This window comes from Thermobia domestica, chromosome 1, assembly GCF_964235325.1.
Source record: "Thermobia domestica chromosome 1, izTheDome1.hap1.1, whole genome shotgun sequence".
NCBI classification, from domain to species: domain Eukaryota; kingdom Metazoa; phylum Arthropoda; class Insecta; order Zygentoma; family Lepismatidae; genus Thermobia; species Thermobia domestica.
This window is the reverse complement of record NC_137454.1, coordinates 76,078,135-76,095,537: the sequence shown is the minus strand read 5'-3', so window position 1 is coordinate 76,095,537 and position 17,403 is coordinate 76,078,135. Positions and strand designations below refer to the sequence as shown.

Genomic DNA, 17,403 nt, shown 5'->3' with positions numbered 1-17,403 from the left:
TATTTTTCAAAATTTTTGGGTAGGTCCGTGCCTATCCGGCCTACGTGCTAAATCCCCACTGTTATAATCTGTACTGTAAGTTAAAATATGCAGACGAGTTATATATCACAACAAACTTGACGATTCCACATCACTTTGTCCTAAATATCTTGTATGAATGCTAGTGTAAATTATTTAGGAGGAACTTTTAAAGGATATAGACCTACTATCTGGATTACCGGTGCTCCGATTTAACGAGAAAAATGCCGTTAAGCTGTAGGTATATTTGTGCTCAAATACTTGATTATTTTACATTCACTTGTTTGAAATAAAACTCATTTTTCACCTGCAATCTAGGTAAACAACTGTTCTTCCGTTATTTATTTTGAGTTCAACTTTCTATATTATGCACCGAGGCTAAGGGAGGGGCTGATAATTATAATGAATGAAATGATAGAATTTATATAGTGGGAGGAAACTGGGGAACTTCGAGAAAACCGACGCACACAGTGTTTGTCTACATCAAAGGAACTTGGCACGAGCTGATATTGAACCAGGAACCACATGCACCAGAGATAATGGCTATATCACTTAAGCACTACGTCTCAAGACTACTCTTCGTGTCCAGACATACAGCACACCACACCAATTGAGAAATCGAAAGTTGTTTTCTGACTATGTAATAAGGTTCACATTTCCGTATCTTAATATACGGATACATAGGAAATGTGGCTCAAGATGTGAAACGTGGTAGAATCACAGATAATCCAGTTATATAGCTTTTGTGTGGATAATAATGATGCAGGTTCTTACCAAGAACGTTATTTCAATATGATTTTTGGATCAAAAGATCCAATACATTCCCGGATCAAAAGATCCAATACATTCCAATCAAAAATTTTCTTGGTACGCCTTATATCTGGAGAACCATGTAGTGTAGCCAAACCCAAACTATCAGTTAATTCAGTATAATGTGTTATTCTGTAGAAAATATGAAAACTCGATTAAGTACCGTTCAAAAATTTTGTGACCCCTGATCCAAAAACTAATTATTGGCCAAGATCGCAATCATTTGATGCATTTTTTTTGTTTCCTACAATATATATAATGATTCCAAGTATTCGTATAAAAGATTAAAAAAAAGACAGCAGTGAAAGCTTATATCTAATTTTTACATACACTACAGAGGTGGCATGGTCCTGCTATCTAGTTCCTTCGAAGGCGAAATAGTCTGATGAGGAAGAGCCTATAGTGTGATAATCTATTCATCCACCAACTGCACGGTCGTGCTTCGGAAAATGAAATGTAATTTTTGAGTTTTATACGTCCCACGGTTATGCCGACTAGGCTAAAGGAAACAGTTGGTTGTGCTTTGGAGCCCGGCCTTTGCTATCTCGTTTTTGCATAAGGGGACAAAACGTAAGAACTCAAGCTCAAAAGGGCAAGTTGATCCCTTGTCTCGTATTCTTTTACATGGTACTCGGGATATATAGTGGAATAAGCCTACCCCTTTTAAAAAAAGAAGAAGAAAAAGAAGAGTACTAATAGAAAATTCATAAAAATGTGAAAATGATATGCAAAACATAATACAAAACGTATCACCTAATTCAGGAAATTTGTTCATATGACATAATAGAGAGTGAAGTGAGTTACGTGTTAGAATTAAGATTGGTCAGAACCGGTTTAGTTTTTACTGAAACTGGTTACTGTTTTTTTCAGAAACCGGTTCATTTTTTCACCGAAACAGTTTTGTCAAAGAGTTTTGGTTTCGAAATGTGCTGTCGCAGAATGCTGGTTATACCATGAAGAGCAAAGAAGAAAAACGAAGACATGCTAAAGGAAACTAACGAAAAAACAAATCATGCAAGTAATAAAGGAAAGAATAAACAAACATGATTGGTCACCTTATTCGACACTGAGACTGGATCAAGGTATTATTGGAGGGAAAACAGAAGGAAGACTGGGAAGAGGAAGACCAAGGAAAGAATACTTTGATGCGATTAGGAAGAAAAGGATGTATCAATCTCTCAAACTGTTCTGTCAAGAGGAGAAAAAAGTTCTAAATATCATTCATATTGCCCCCAGTCTACGGCTGAGGAGAGAAGGGACTAAAACCAAATGGGATTTTTTGCCGAACCCGGTGTTAATTCTTGTAAAACTTAACCTCTAAACAAGTTAACGAAGAAGCAAAAAGTTTCTGATAGGAAACTGAACCAGTTTTGATAGAAAACCGAATCAGTTATAAATAACCCCGTGGTTTTTGATGGGAACCCAAACCCTTTTTGGAAAACCCGTTTTTGAAAGTTTGGAAACCCGGTTTCGGTTTTTAAAGACGGGTAAACCGGCTTTTTGTCTACCATTTATTGAGATTAGTGTTGTAGAAACAATCAACAGAGTATCTAAAGGTGAATTTATATGTAAAAACTGTTCTTTCGTTGGAACTAATGGATAAAGACACTAACTTCTGTAGGTCTATTTTCGTATCCCTTGCTGTTTAGTATACACTTAGAGTTTGTGTAATGAAGCGTGACTTAAATACAAACCAGATATAACTTTGTGCTGTAGTTTTCCGTTGTGGTTTGGCTAGCGTTCAGAGGTGCCTCTTTGTGTATAAAAGACAGGATCATTTTTTAACGTGTGGTGGTACGAGAGTAAGCAAAAGTAATTAAATGCTACCAAGAAAAACATTATTTAACTGTGGTAAAATATTCATACAGAAGTAAAGGAGGAAGAACATTGCATAGATTTTTAGTATGAAAGATAGCATTGTACGATATACTATTTCAGATCTTCGGTGGGAAATTTCAATGTAGGGGATGAAAAGTACTTCAAAATACTGGTAATTAACATTGAGCACGATCAGAGATATGGCTCCATAGGGAGAGGAATAATTTCACTCCGTGCCATACTCTGGAATCATCACTACCTGGAAGGTCTGTAAATGTAATTAGCTGGAATTAACTTCAATAATTATGCGTTTAAAAAAGATAGAGATATCTGGAACAAGGTCGGACAACGTACTCATGTTTGTTGTATATTTCTTCTTGCTTGAGGAATTGTAGAAGTTATTCACTATGACTTGAGAAACTACTTGTAAATAGCTTTCCGGTAGTAGGTTTCTTCACTTCCTGGAAACTAGATCTGTGCATCACGCTGCAGATTCAGTCTCATATAGCTGTCGGAAAGGGGCGTTCGACTTCAAATCAACCAACCATATCTTGTTACTCTCATCCTTTTGTCTTCTTGTAGATCAATTAAGAACTTTTCAAATTAAAAAAAAAAGTAAATAAATAGAGCTTTCATTTTTGCACTGGTAGAGCGCTTATTCTTAGTATGATCGATTCCGTGGTTCGATTCCAGGCCAAGTAAGACGTATCTGTGAGTATTTTCGAAGTTCATCTGTTTTTATCACTTTCACTTTCATCTTTTCCTTTAGCCTACGGGGCATAGACGTGGACGACTACAAAATTGATTTAATTTTTGAAAGAAGAATATTATGTATTTCTACTAATAGATAAAGTTAAAATGACAGGTTTGAACTCTGAATCCAGTGGTTCTTTACATAGGCGGTAACGTCCCTATAGGACGTTCACATTTCCAAAAGGAGTGATAGACTATTTAGGGGGTATTTGAGATTTCATGATCTGTTAGATTTTTTTTCTTATTGTTGGACGAAAGCCATTATGCATTTTGCAAATTATCAAAAGTTTAAACTTTTTTCAAGTAATAATAATAATAATATTGGGCCTTATGCAGAGTCGTTCTGACTCGTGATTAGAACCATACTAAAGAGTTCGACTAACATGATTTCTGCATTACCCAGGCCTTAGTATGACGCTAATCATACGTCAAAACGACTCTGCATAAGGCCCAATAGGTTTATATTAATATTATATTATATTAATATTAATTTAAATTTATTTCAAAGAAGTCGGTCAGAAAAACTAGTTGGTCGGTCTCTTTTTGCAAGGAGAACAAGCATATGTTCTTAATTTTTTTGAAAGTGCATTTTTTCGGGGGTAAATGTAAGGGAAAAGATGGCTAATATAAGACAAAATTATATAGAAATAACTTTCATTACATTACATTATATATATATGGTGCCTTCCATTCCAATTCAGGCAGAGCATGTACCATCACCATCTCAGATATTGTTGAAACGTTTTTTATAGCAACTAGACATGTTTTTAAGAGACCCATATTTTTTTGTTTTGTCGAAAAAATTTTTCCCGCAAAGTAATGGGCCATCAAAGACGGGGAGTACAATTTATGAATTGTAGAAGACATGGAAAATGGTCAACTTCGGAGCCTCACCATTCGCCTATGGAGACAAGTAGAGTTATAATTCTTGTTGTGGTATGTACATAGGGATATAAATAAACTATATTTTATTATAGTTTGGTTTGCGCATGCGTATCTTTTTGTACATAAATTAACAAATGAACGTCAATTTATCTGAAAAGTCGAAGTTTGCGAATTTTTTTCGAGCACTTCCGGTTCGAATTTTAAAATTCTGTTTTCGCGGTTGGTAAGACCTAACTACCCGCTTTCCGAAAAAAATTTTGTATCGCTTCTGTGTGCAACCGTTTTGTCGCAAAAAATTCGAGAAATTGTAAAATTTTCAAAAATCGCCATTTTGGGGCGCCATTTTCTCGAAAACACCATTTTTTAAAATTCTGAAAATTTGTCAGATGGTTCAACTTTACATGAATAATAAACACACCAAATACCATTTTCGACCAATGCTTCATGAATTAACTGCAGCCTTTTAAAGTTAGCGAAGTTTCGTTAACTTTGATGTCACAGTTAGCAACACTGGGAACAATGAAAGTGCAATGATTTGATGATGTTTGTGGTTCACATTCATTAAATGAAGAATAAAAGGTTTTCTTGACTGTTTTGTTCATTATTTTGATCAAGAAGACTCTGAAATAGTAAAATGAGCCTCCCCCTACTCCTCCGTTTTCTTAAACCGAAATAATCTGAGGTGGAAATTACGATACGAAACACATAAATTTTAAGTTTACTTGAAATAGCCATCCAATAAATTCTGATGATCTACACAAAGCCTGAACTATTACCTCAGTGATGATTTGGAATGAACAAAGTCTTAGTTAAGTACGGTGTCATTAGTGATCGAAAAAGGACAAAAAGTTTAAAAAATCGAAACGTTTTCTTACGCGTTCCAAAGAAATTTACTGACTTTTTAAACAGAACAATCCCAACATAAGAATGGGTCACTCGGAATTTTACAGTTCGACTAAAATGGGTCAGTCCGCAACCTGCAAGGGAAATGTGTATGTGTGTGTGAGTATTGTGCAAATTTTAAGTTAGCTGCTACTGCGTTGCTACAAATCAAAGGTGCAGCCTGTATTGAAGCTGTCATGAGTGACCTATTTCCTTTAGTAGTATCATCCGTAGAAAATCACAACTGTCTTCTTCAAGAATATGGTGAATGTCCTGGAGTGGAAGGAATAAGTGTGGAGTCTTTAATTATTGATCCTGATGAAAATGAAAGTGTTAGGTATGTCATATGGGAAAACAATAATCTCGTTAAAAAAACTGTGCCACTTTCTGTTTTTTTATCGTACATTGCTGGTTTAACTGTAATTCATGACTACATCAAGAAAATCCAAAGAGAATTAATTGCTACCGAAAAGCACCGTATAAAATTTCAAGATACAAATTATATTTTACTTTATGTGGACTTCGCTGAAAACTGGACTGTTATTCTGCAAAGTGAAATTCAGAGTTATCACCGGAATATGAATCAACTGACAGTTTTGTTGTAATAAACGACGATAAAACACACGATTCGGCTTATGTACTCATAGTCATAGACAAAATTCTAAAAATACTCGAAGAAAAGCGAAAATATATTTTATAGAAAAAGGTTTGAATACGAGAAAATAAGTGTCTACAATTTCCCAAACCGTGTCAGTGATTTCTGATGGTGCTGCATCCCACTTTAAAAATCGCTTTCAAATGTTCGAGATGAAGACAGGTCCGATAAAGCAGTGGTTTTGCAGTGAAACCGGCCATGCAAGGGTCTCTGCGACGTTATTGAGGGGGAGGGGGAGGTGTAAAGAATGTGGCAACGCGGCATAACCTTAGGCAAATACAGATACACAGTGCTAAAACCGCAGAAGAAAAAAAATAAAATGAAATCTTTAAGTTTTACGTCCGACGCTTATCCCGGTTAGGCTAAAGGAGACGGTGATTATGAGAAATGAATGAAATGGTGGAATGCAGAAAGTGGGAGGAAACGGGATAACCCCGAGAAAACCCACGAGCACGGTGTTTGTCCACCAGAAATCCCACACGGCGCGATCTGGGATCGAACCAGGGACCCCAAGCACCGGAGGTGAACGCTCTACCACTAAGCCACCGCGCCCCCACTAAAACCGCAGAAGAATTCGTGAGTATAGTGCAAGCACAAACTCCGGGTATTACTCTCGTTCTGTTGCCTGGAACTGAATTCGACGACTTCCGGAAGAAAAAAGGGAAAGTATGCGACCGGTAACTGGTATTCAACGAAGTCATCTTTGGCTTTCGGAAAATGGCGAAGTTTTTATGGCAGTAACGGGTCACCATGAACTAACTTCATGATTCCCCCAAAATCGAACTTCTGCAATTCAAAGTGTAGATTTAAGAAATCTGCAAAAAGGAACTTTTGTTACATACATATATGTATGATAATTAGTGGTGCGTAGCAGAAATATTATGAATAAATCATGAATTACGTGAAGTCGAAGTGCTGTTATGCTTCCACATGGACCTTCAGCATTTGTGACTATCAACAATGTGCTACGCAGCGGCGGATCCAGGACGGACTTCTGGAAGGGGGGGGGGAGGTAATACTGCTACTTAGAGCTACTTTTAAGAGCTCCAAACTCTGAGATCGGTTTTATTTATATATAAAATAAAAAAGTTTCTTCCCCCTAGATCCACTCCTGGACGAGTTGTGAGTGACCAACACCTATTGGAGCACCTTCACGGTTACATGTTATTAGCGAAGAAGACACCAACCAAGCAAATGATTGGTCCACGTAAATAATAATAATAATAATAAAAAAAGTGAAATTTTTGCGTTTCGTAATCGTAATTTCGACCTCAGATTATTTCGGTTTAAGAAAACGGAGGAGTAGGGGGAGGCTCATTTTACTATTTCAGAGTCTTCTTGATCAAAATAATGAACAAAACAGTCAAGAAAACCTTTTATTCTTCATTTAATGAATGTGAACCACAAACATCATCAAATCATTGCACTTTCATTGTTCCCAGTGTTGCTAACTGTGACATCAAAGTTAACGAAACTTCGCTAACTTTAAAAGGCTGCAGTTAATTCATGAAGAATTGGTCGAGAATGGTATTTGGTGTGTTTACTATTCATGTAAAGTTGAACCATCTGACAAAATTTCAGAATTTTAAAAAATGGTGTTTTCGAGAAAATGGCGTCCAAACATGGCGATTTTTGAAAATTTTACAATTTCTCGAATTTTTTGCGACAAAACGGTTGCACACAGAAGCGATACAAATTTTTTTTCGGAAAGCGGGTAGTTAGGTCTTACCAACCGCGAAAACAGAATTTTAAAATTCGAACCGGAAGTGCTCGAAAAAAATTCGCAAACTTCGACTTTTCAGATAAATTGACGTTCATTTGTTAATTTATGTACAAAAAGATACGCATGCGCAAACCAAACTATAATAAAATATAGTTTATTTATATCCCTATGTACATACCACAACAAGAATTATAACTCTACTTGTCTCCATAGGCGAATGGTGAGGCTCCGAAGTTGACCATTTTCCATGTCTTCTACAATTCATAAATTGTACTCCCCGTCTTTGATGGCCCATTACTTTGCGGGAAAAATTTTTTCGACAAAACAAAAAAATATGGGTCTCTTAAAAACACGTCTAGTTGCTATAAAAAAAGTTTCAACAATATCTGAGATGGTGATGGTACAATTTTATATTTTTTTGCCTGAGTTGAAATGGAAGGCACCATATATATATATATATATATATATATATATATATATATATATATATATATATATATATATATATATATATATATATATATATAAAGTCCAAATCTTATGTTCAAGTTGTACATCAGTGAATTGGGCTAAGGTGACCAGGTGGGCGCTGAGGACAACCACATTTACTCAAGGTTGCACCTGATTATATTTTTAAACAAATTGTAGGAATATCTTCCACTTTCCTAATCTAGAAATAACACTCTTGATACAAAGTATGGTTATATTGCATAATAAAAAGAAAAATTTCGCCCAGCGTGGGGCTCGAACCCACGACCCTGAGATTAAGAGTCTCATGCTCTACCGACTGAGCTAGCCGGGCTCCGTGAGGTCTTTGGCGAAACTCCAGGTAGTGCAATTACTAGAGAAGAGTATAACGTTTGACTGCTTATTTTGAGTTTCAGTCAGATTATTTTATTACAAGCATGTGAACATGAAAGCTGTACAGATCTGCAAAATTTGGTTTTTACATTATTTTCGCGTACATGGGTTAATAACTGATAAAATGTATACCAACAAGGAAGTGTCGGGACGCTGTTTTACTTGTGAGAAAGTATTTTAAATGAAGTGGACAATCTCAGTTCTTTATGAAGCTGTCGTAAATCATCGGTTATTTTTCATTTCTTTTTTTTCTTGAGAAAAATTGAACACTGAACAAACCATTGCAGTACATTTCCGAAGTGTTTTGCAGTTTCGATATTGTGACATCAGTCTCATCAGACAGTATAATCATAATGTTCAATTTGTAAGGTTTTTTTTTTTTTTTTTTTTTTTGTGATGGTGTATTTGGAGTTTACTTACATAAGTGGAACTGAGATAAATGTGACCATTTGAAAGTAGCAAAAGTACGTACCACTAGTCGAGTCAAATAATTCGAAAAATATCAAGCCTTATACCTTTTTTTTTTCTCCTCTTTCGAGGAATTTTGATTTAAGGCACAGATCTAATCTCATCCCAGCTCAAACTTTCGACATTCGTGTAACTGCTTATGTTAGAAACAGCTCTCATAAACATTGAAAGTTTCAAAGTAAAGAGATAAGAAGCCCTCAAATAGATATGTTTTGAAAACAAGAGTATGGATGTTAATGAACTAATCGGTTGAGTGTGACCTCACAAGTGAATAATGGTATTGACTCTTGACAAAAAGAAAACAAAAGAAGAAATATGGATTTTTTTTTTAATTGAAGAAACAAAAATAGATGTTATCTGATGTGCTGTGTGCCTACTTACTAATCATATAGCAAGATCTTCACTTTGTTTTTAAAACAGTCATTGTGTTTCGTCACGTTATTTTCTTTTCGTCAGAAATGTGTTCCACAAATGTAGCTCTCAGAATAATTAAACAATATTTAATCTTACTTTCTGCGCCTCTAAGTTGATTTTTGCAACATATTAAAAATTATATTAATGAGTCCTTTCATAAACCCTACAAACATGTTCAAATTAAAAGCAAATGGAGAGATACGGAAATAGAAAATAAGGAATGAAAGCGAACAATTTTCCGTGATTAGCTCAATAACAACGGGTTTCTCTTATCGGAAAATTGATTGCGGTGGCATTTTTCTGCGCGAAATAGCAGAAACTATACAATATGTTTTACCGTTTTTACAGTATTTTATATATAACAAATGGATGGTGTAGGCTTATTGATCATAAACTTAATTCTGCATAAAAGTGACAACCGATTTGGCTTGAAATCCTTCTAGCATATATGAGGCGTTTTGGATAGTAAAAGTGAACTCAGTAAGTTATGTGTAATCTGAACGCTCACAAGTTGAGGGGTGTGGTTGATCAAGTTCATAACCCACAAGAACCAAATTGTTGGATAAAAGCGATTAAGTTATAAATTAATATGCAAAATCGCGTCTTGCAACTTCATGCTTAAATTTGCCTTTTTAATTTGATATTCAATATAATCTACATAATGAAGACGGCATTTCAGTAGGAGGTAGAATGATTAGATGTATACTGTTTGCAGATGTTATGGCGCTTGTTACGGAATCTGAAGAGAAAATTGATAAGATGTTAGAAAACATGAGGAAGGGTTCTGAACAATATGGAATGAAAATAAATTTTAGAAAGACAAAAGCCATGGTGATTGGAACGGTGCCAAATATAGAAGTAGGAGGAGAGAAAATAGAAAAAATGTAACTATTTTTCGATAACTGGGTACTATTATTAGTAATGGTATGAAGTGCGAACGTGAAATAAAAGAAAGGATAGGAATGACATAAGAAGCCTTTTGAAGAAAAAAACTATTTTGTGGGACCTTGAATAAAGAGTTGAGAAAGAGACTTACAAATGCTTCGTGTGGAGCGTTGTGTTGTATGAATCAGAAACATGAACATTACGCAAAAATGATGAAAAACGACTGAAGCTTTCGAAATATGAGTGTGGAGAAGATAGAGACCTGCACGGGCCGGGCTTGGGCGGGCCGACTCTGTTATTTCTTTGGGCCGGGCCGGGCTTGGGCGGGCCGACACTGTTATTTCTTTGGGCCGGGCCGGGCCGGGCTTGGACTGGCCGACACTGATTTCTGTTCATGTCGGGCTGGGGCCGATCAATTGCAATTCTTTAATAATTATTGACTTTCGTTAAACGATAATTGGAAAAAGCCAAACGTTGAAGAAATGTGTCCGTGAAAAATGTTACAAAGAATGCAATAGCTATTTACAGTTTGTGATGCTTAGCGGCTCCACTTTCACTATAGAGGATTGCAGGCATTATGCGGTAAATTGAGCTCTGACCTTGACCTTCACTGAACTCAAAATATAAAAAGAAGGGGTGGGAATGTTTTGCCTGTCGCTAAACAATATTGCCATCTTCACTTTATGTTAAAAATCAATTAAGTTAGAGTTTTGTTACAGGGAATGGAGTGTTTGGTCTCTCGATGACAGGCAAAGTTCTAGGAGGCAGCAAGCGCCAGGTTGTGAACCAGAGTTTAGAAAATGTTTCTGAGGTTAGGTCAAATTTAGTACTAAATTTTGAGAAACATTGGGGCTCGAGCTAATTTTTTTTTAAAAAATTATCGGGCCGGGGTCGGGCCAAAAACTTTTAAAATTTGTCGGGCCGGGCCGGGCTTGGGCCAAAAATTTTAAAAACTTATCGGGCCGGGCCGGGCTCGGGCCGAAAATCTCCAAAAAGAGGTACGTTCGGGCTGGATTGGGCTCGGGCCAAAAAAATTCGGCCCGTGCAGGTCTCTAGGACAGCGTTTCCCAACCGGTGTGCCGCGGCACACTGGTGTGCCGTGAATGGGCCGCTGGTGTGCCGCGAGGAAATCGAAACAAATTATTAACTATATAGCAATCAAATTGCAAGAGATAGGAAAAATGTATATTTGTATTTCCCATTACTATGAACCTCTACTATGAATCTACAACTTTAAGTTTCATACCGTGTTACTTTTTTGTACATTTTTAATGTTGAAAAATGTATTTGTTATCATTGTTATGACTATTATTGCTTCTTTATTGTTGCAGACTATTTCGTAACTTGAAATTTTAAAATATCATTCAATCTTTTCTACAAAGTAAACATGTATACAAATTATCTACATTTGTGTTTTAAAACTAAAAGAGATTTGTTTGTTCGTTCGTTATTTAGTGATATTTCTTCATAGTGAAAACTTGGATACAGTTTTCGAAAAAGAAAGCTTAGTTTTAAAATCCTGAGTCCAATATTTCATTGCAATTGTTTTCTATTTTTAAATTAGAACTAGCTGAACCTGCGCTCTCTACACAGCGCATCATTCGCATAGGAGCATAAATATCCTTCTCATTCCTCACATCTGTACAGTCCCTTTACAGACACAAGTGAAAAAAGTCTTGATTTAAAAAAAATCGGCAAGGCGTATCATAAAGGGGACCTCAATATTTCGCACCGTTTGCGAGATTTGAGCCTACTTCCGTTTGGAGTTTCTAATTCATGCATGACCATTTTTTTCTTTTTCTTCCATGCAGTATGTAATAAGCAAATACATTACATACGCAATTAATTATAATCGCAGTTATATATGGTGTTCATTGGGCAAATCACTCCAAAAATAAAGATTCATCTTCCTGTTAAACTGGAGAAATGGTTATCGTTCCTTTTTCATTATTATTTGGACATGAAATAAACGCCTGAGACATATGCAACCCATATATACAACAGCGTGGTGTTGGAATGTATAACGCGTAGGATATGGCGCTTTAGTTTTTTTTAAATTTCAACGCTTCCATGCGTACCCTAAAAAATGTAATAAAGAAATAACGGCCATGTTTTTAAAATATTCAGTTAGAACTGGACAATCTACGCAAAATTTCCGATCGCAATCTACGCAAAATTTCAGTAAAAACGTCATCTTTCTAGAGCCTGTAGTTTCCGAGATCTCATTGTCGAAAGGATTGGCCACAAACATATAAATTTCCACAACATATAGCTGAAAATAACTCGGAAGATGGAAGCACAATTCATGTGCATTGATTTTAGAGAAGACTTATTAAAATACAAAGGCTTTGAACAACAATTTTATATCATAAACTTTATGAAAAAGATCTAGTTAACTGATTTATTTAAAGTACTCGTACTTAAAATGTTTGTCTATGTTAAACGTGAAATCACACATAACCGTAAATGAAAGATTTGAAAGCCATAGTTATACGTTGGAGCTCGGGCGCTTTTAATTGCTATTGTAGCATTTTAATAGATAGATGAAAAATAAGCATATTGATTTACCACGGGGGAAAACCAGTGATCGAGGTTTCTTTTCTGTGAGAAGATCAGTAATCATAGAAAAAATACCATAGTATGAGTGTGCCGCGAGAATTCAATTTACACCTGTAGTGTGCCGCAAGTTGAAAAAGGTTGGGAAACGCTGCTCTAGGAGAAGAACGGAAAGAATTAGCTGGGTAGAGCGGGAAGCAAATGAAGGGGTGTTAGAAATGATGGGGGATAAAAGAACAGTTTCAAATATTATTAAGAAGAGGAAGATAAACTTTTTGGGATATTGGCTAAGAAGGAATTGTATCGTGAGGGACGTTTAGAGAGTATAGTTGCAGGAAAGAGAGGGAGAGGGCAAAGGAGACTACAGTTAATGGGCAATATCGAAACAGAGAAATCGTGTAGAAAGACGAAGAGGTTAGCGGAAGACCGCTGAGCATAGAAGATTCTCAGTTGCAGCAAGTGATCTGCCAACAATGGCAGAATATCTGTGATGATGATGATTTTTATAACTTTTTTTTAAATGATTAAATTGTTCATAATTATTACGATGATCAAATTGTTTTGAAAAAAGTTTATCAGGTATATAAAAGATTGCAGATAAAGTTATCAGATTTTTCGACCACACACCTTAATTGCATTTGAAGTGTTCTAGCAATAATACCAAACTGCTTTGTTGTAGCCAGTTCTTTTGTCCTATATGTTGGTTGAATTGGGGTTTATAGTCCCTTTCAGGACCGAGGCTATATGAAATGTGGACTTACAGTTTAACGTGAAATTCGAACCATATGAGCTTCCACAGGGAATCGTATTCAGGTCTCGTATCTATAGTTTGAGGAAGTCTTTCCTCTTCCCTTAAAAAATACAGTTTCAAAATAAATGGAAGATTATTTTCACCGTTCAGAGTCAATTTTCAGGAGTCTTGTTGAGTTTGCTCTTACTACTCGAAACGCTTTAATGTTGTAGTGAACAGAAACCTCATAAATATTTGTTTTCTTTAAGAATACTTGGGTAGAACATTTTGTAGTTACTTGTGCTTTGTGCTGTCATCGATCTTTCCTTCATTTTTATCCATTAATTTATATATACACTTCTGCATGTTATCATTTACTGGTTCTTCCCCTCCCAGCTTTTTTTCTATACTTCGTCCCTCGCAACCCAGTTTCTGCTCAAACTGTGATTTAATTATTTCCAGCAATTTTCGTCATCCTTAACTTCTAATGTAGCAAGTTTTTGTAAAATATATCGTATTATATCTATATGTAACAGGTACGATGGTGTTGTATGTCTGTCGCACATCCATCCTATTTAGAGCCAGTGAAAGACCCAGAAGAAAAACCATTTAGCATATTTTAAAAGGGGCAAGATTATCGATGATGTTTGTCTGTTTCTCATTCTTTGTATATTCCAAATATTTAAAGTACCATAAGATCTTTTATTTATTTATCGTATATTTCGCTTTTTGCTAGTATTGCAGTATGTTTTTGGAGAAAAATACGAAAACAAAACAAAGTATGGAATTGACAAGTACTTGTCTTGGATTTTTCAGTTCTATAGTTTTGTCCATTTGTAACTGCTTTGATTCCTATTCTTGGCTCTTCCTTTGATTTATCTGGGTGAATAATCTGGAGCTGTTTCCGTATTAACTAGTTCAGTATAAACGGTTTTATGACACTTCTTCCATTGCTATGTATTGAGTTCAGAGAGGGGGTAGAACAATAGTTCAGAAGTTCATGTATTGGATGCATCTGCTTTCCGGTTTCTCCTGTTCTTGTACTGTTAGATGAAGTTGAGTGGAGGCTGTATTGTTGAGGGCGTTGACCGATATAGCTTTGGGAGCATGGCTTGGGTTATGAAGTACGGGTTTCACTTGATATTGCGTGTAATTTTCCCATACGGTTGTAGCTTTCCCTTTGTTTCAAAACAAGCTGTGCCTGTAGTATTCAGTTGCTTATTTTCGTAACTGTATTACTAAGACACTTCCGAATTAATGTAACTTTTTTGAAAGATCAGTATACATTTAAGAGAATTGGGAGGGAAATACGTAATTTTTAACATGCATTTAAGTTTCATGGTAAGACTACAGATTAAGCGAAGTTACTGTATCGTTATGTTATTTTGCTTACATAAATCATTATTCACAAGGTGTAAATCTAGCAAACTGGTTATCATGGGAGATCTGATGTTCATGAATGACTTCCCTCTTTCCTACAATTAGTTTTTATGACAAACACTGGCAGTGTTCCTACTCGCAAATGACGCTAATCTATACAGTACGAAGATTCTAATGCTGACGTTAGATTTAACTTTTTAGTGTAACTGTCGTTGCAGACCTCAAAGAGATGCCAACAATGAAAATAAATACGAAATACTTTCCAATTTCGATTATTCACGTAGTATAACTAATGCTACTTTGACCAATACAGCCTTTCAGGAACTTAAGTGTCTTTTTTGAATATGGTTTGTTAAGTGCGGAGAGTGAGAATATTGTTGAGTTTGTATGAATAAGAGTCAGGAACGCTAGATACAATAGAAGGAACTAAAAAATTCTACTTGTAGACGATTCGGGTTAAAGAATTCTACCATTCTATCAAGCATCTATAAATCTTGCCACCTAGGAGCACTCACTTAGTCTCTCTTCCTTCAAAATCCGCTTGTATCTCATGATAGATAGAATGCAAATGCAATTTCCCCTGTATTTTCTTGTATATTACCTGTTCGTTCCCCTAATTACGAACTAACAGGTGTTAGGTCAGTGAGCGCTACAGTTTCTAATATAACTCCAATGTACGAAAACTTAAATAGAGTAATTGTAAACAAATTTTAATATTTATTTAAATTCGTAGTCCAGGGTGGATTGATACACCAAGTGATATTCATGTGAAATTGAGGAGTAATGTTATCCCATCCCATTGTCTACTGACTAATGAAGACTTAGATTGTCTTTCCACAAATATTCACTTTGAGCGTTTTTTTAATCGATATAATATACTTATATAAATTAATTGCGTGAATGATCAAGATAAACGTGCTCATATGTGTGGAAAATTGAAAATAAGTCGATTAATTAGAAAGTGGAAACGTGTTTTAATTATGACTGTAATTTGCAGGAGAATTTTATATATATATATACGTAAATACAGAGTGCAAATCTGTTATAAAAATTTGTTTGCTCATTTACATAAAAGTCTGACGGAAATATTCGATAAGTTGCGTGGTTTGCTACAAAATGTTGGTTTGATGTTAATCACATTCACTGTGATAATATGCTAATCCCAAAAATGTAAGCCAGTAATTCCCTGCGAATTTCAGGGCATATACTTTTTGTAAGATCAAAAGCACAGGCCCTTACTTAAAACTATTACAAGATGGGGATATTGTCATCTGTGAATAAAAGCAAATTGAAGATGATTACGTTTTCCAATCCAATAATAATAATAATATTTATAAAAGGCAAGCATGTCAGTGCATCACGCCAATATATGTCGTTACCTGCGCTCTAGCATATAGACAATTTGCCGATTTAATTGCAACATGAAACTATTTTTTTTTTTTTTTAGTTATTTCAAATTAGGGCAAGGGCTGTATCATATTTAGATGTGAACATTAATACATGTGAGAACCCATGTAGTTGGTGGGCACTCAAAGAAAAAAATATATAAATGTTAACAGAGTTTTGATTAAGCACGAATTTAACCTGTCGTGTACAGTCGCCCTAAGGACTAGGGCCCAATAGCTAATAATAGCAGTAGGATAGCCACTAACTTTTGAAGCATACTTCCTAGCTTAATTAAAAACTGGTGTTCTGCATGAAACACTGCGACGATGAGGAGATTTTGCAGACCAGTTGCGAGGCACTTGCTTCATCATTTCCTCTAGCAGTACTTGTATAGAAAAGTTCTCTGTTCGTCGGTGAAAGCTGTTTGTCATCCTCTGTAGATATTGTGAATTTTTGTAAGCACATGATGTTTTCCCTGGCCTCGATATAAGCCAATGCTCACTGCATTACTAACAAGATGGAATACATGGATTCGTGTATAAATGTCTTTTCACTTAGAGAGACAATCCAAGAATACTAGAATTCGATAGGTAATAAATAGCATACTACTTATAGTTATTCTGGTTACGTGAGGATATATTAAGGATTTAGCTAATTCCTCTTCCACAACGAAATTTTTCGGTTTTGATAGGTTATTATTGTTATTATTGAGCTGAGTTATTGAAGCTTTTATTAATTAACTTTGCGTTCCTTTTCTAAATGGCTGTACTCACAAGCACCAAATTTTCCATGGTAATAGTCAAACGGAAGTCTGTAAGGAATGATCAACGAAGGACGACAATAAACTTAAATATTCCGACAACGATTTTTATTGTTTGTGTACATGTTTTAGAGTGTAAGACTATGTAGCGAAACTTTTTATTTTTATGTATGAAAAGCAATATATTGCAGCATTTGCCAGAAAATTTCAACAAAAAGTGTTAGAAGTATATTGAGTGCCAACACCCTAACCGCATTGTATTTAGATTTGATTTGGGTTTAGCGTCCCTTTCAGCAGCGAGGCTATATGAGACATGAGCTTACAATTTAATGTGGGATCCAAACCATGTAAGCTCTCACCGGGAATCGTAGCCACACTGGAACAACGCCTCTCGTGAAATAAACGTAGTCAAAGCCATG

General features: G+C 35.6%; 1 protein-coding gene and 1 non-coding gene across 2 annotated transcripts in view; one reads left to right on the top strand and one right to left on the bottom strand.

Annotated features, from left to right (window-relative positions):
- Maf1 (repressor of RNA polymerase III transcription Maf1) overlaps nt 1-17,403 on the top strand; it is an 83,454-nt gene that overhangs the window by 19,080 nt on the left and 46,971 nt on the right. The gene's annotated exons all lie outside the window — the stretch shown is intronic.
- Nucleotides 8,274-8,346, bottom strand: TRNAK-CUU (transfer RNA lysine (anticodon CUU)). The gene has a single exon. It is a non-coding gene; the product is annotated as a tRNA-Lys (tRNA).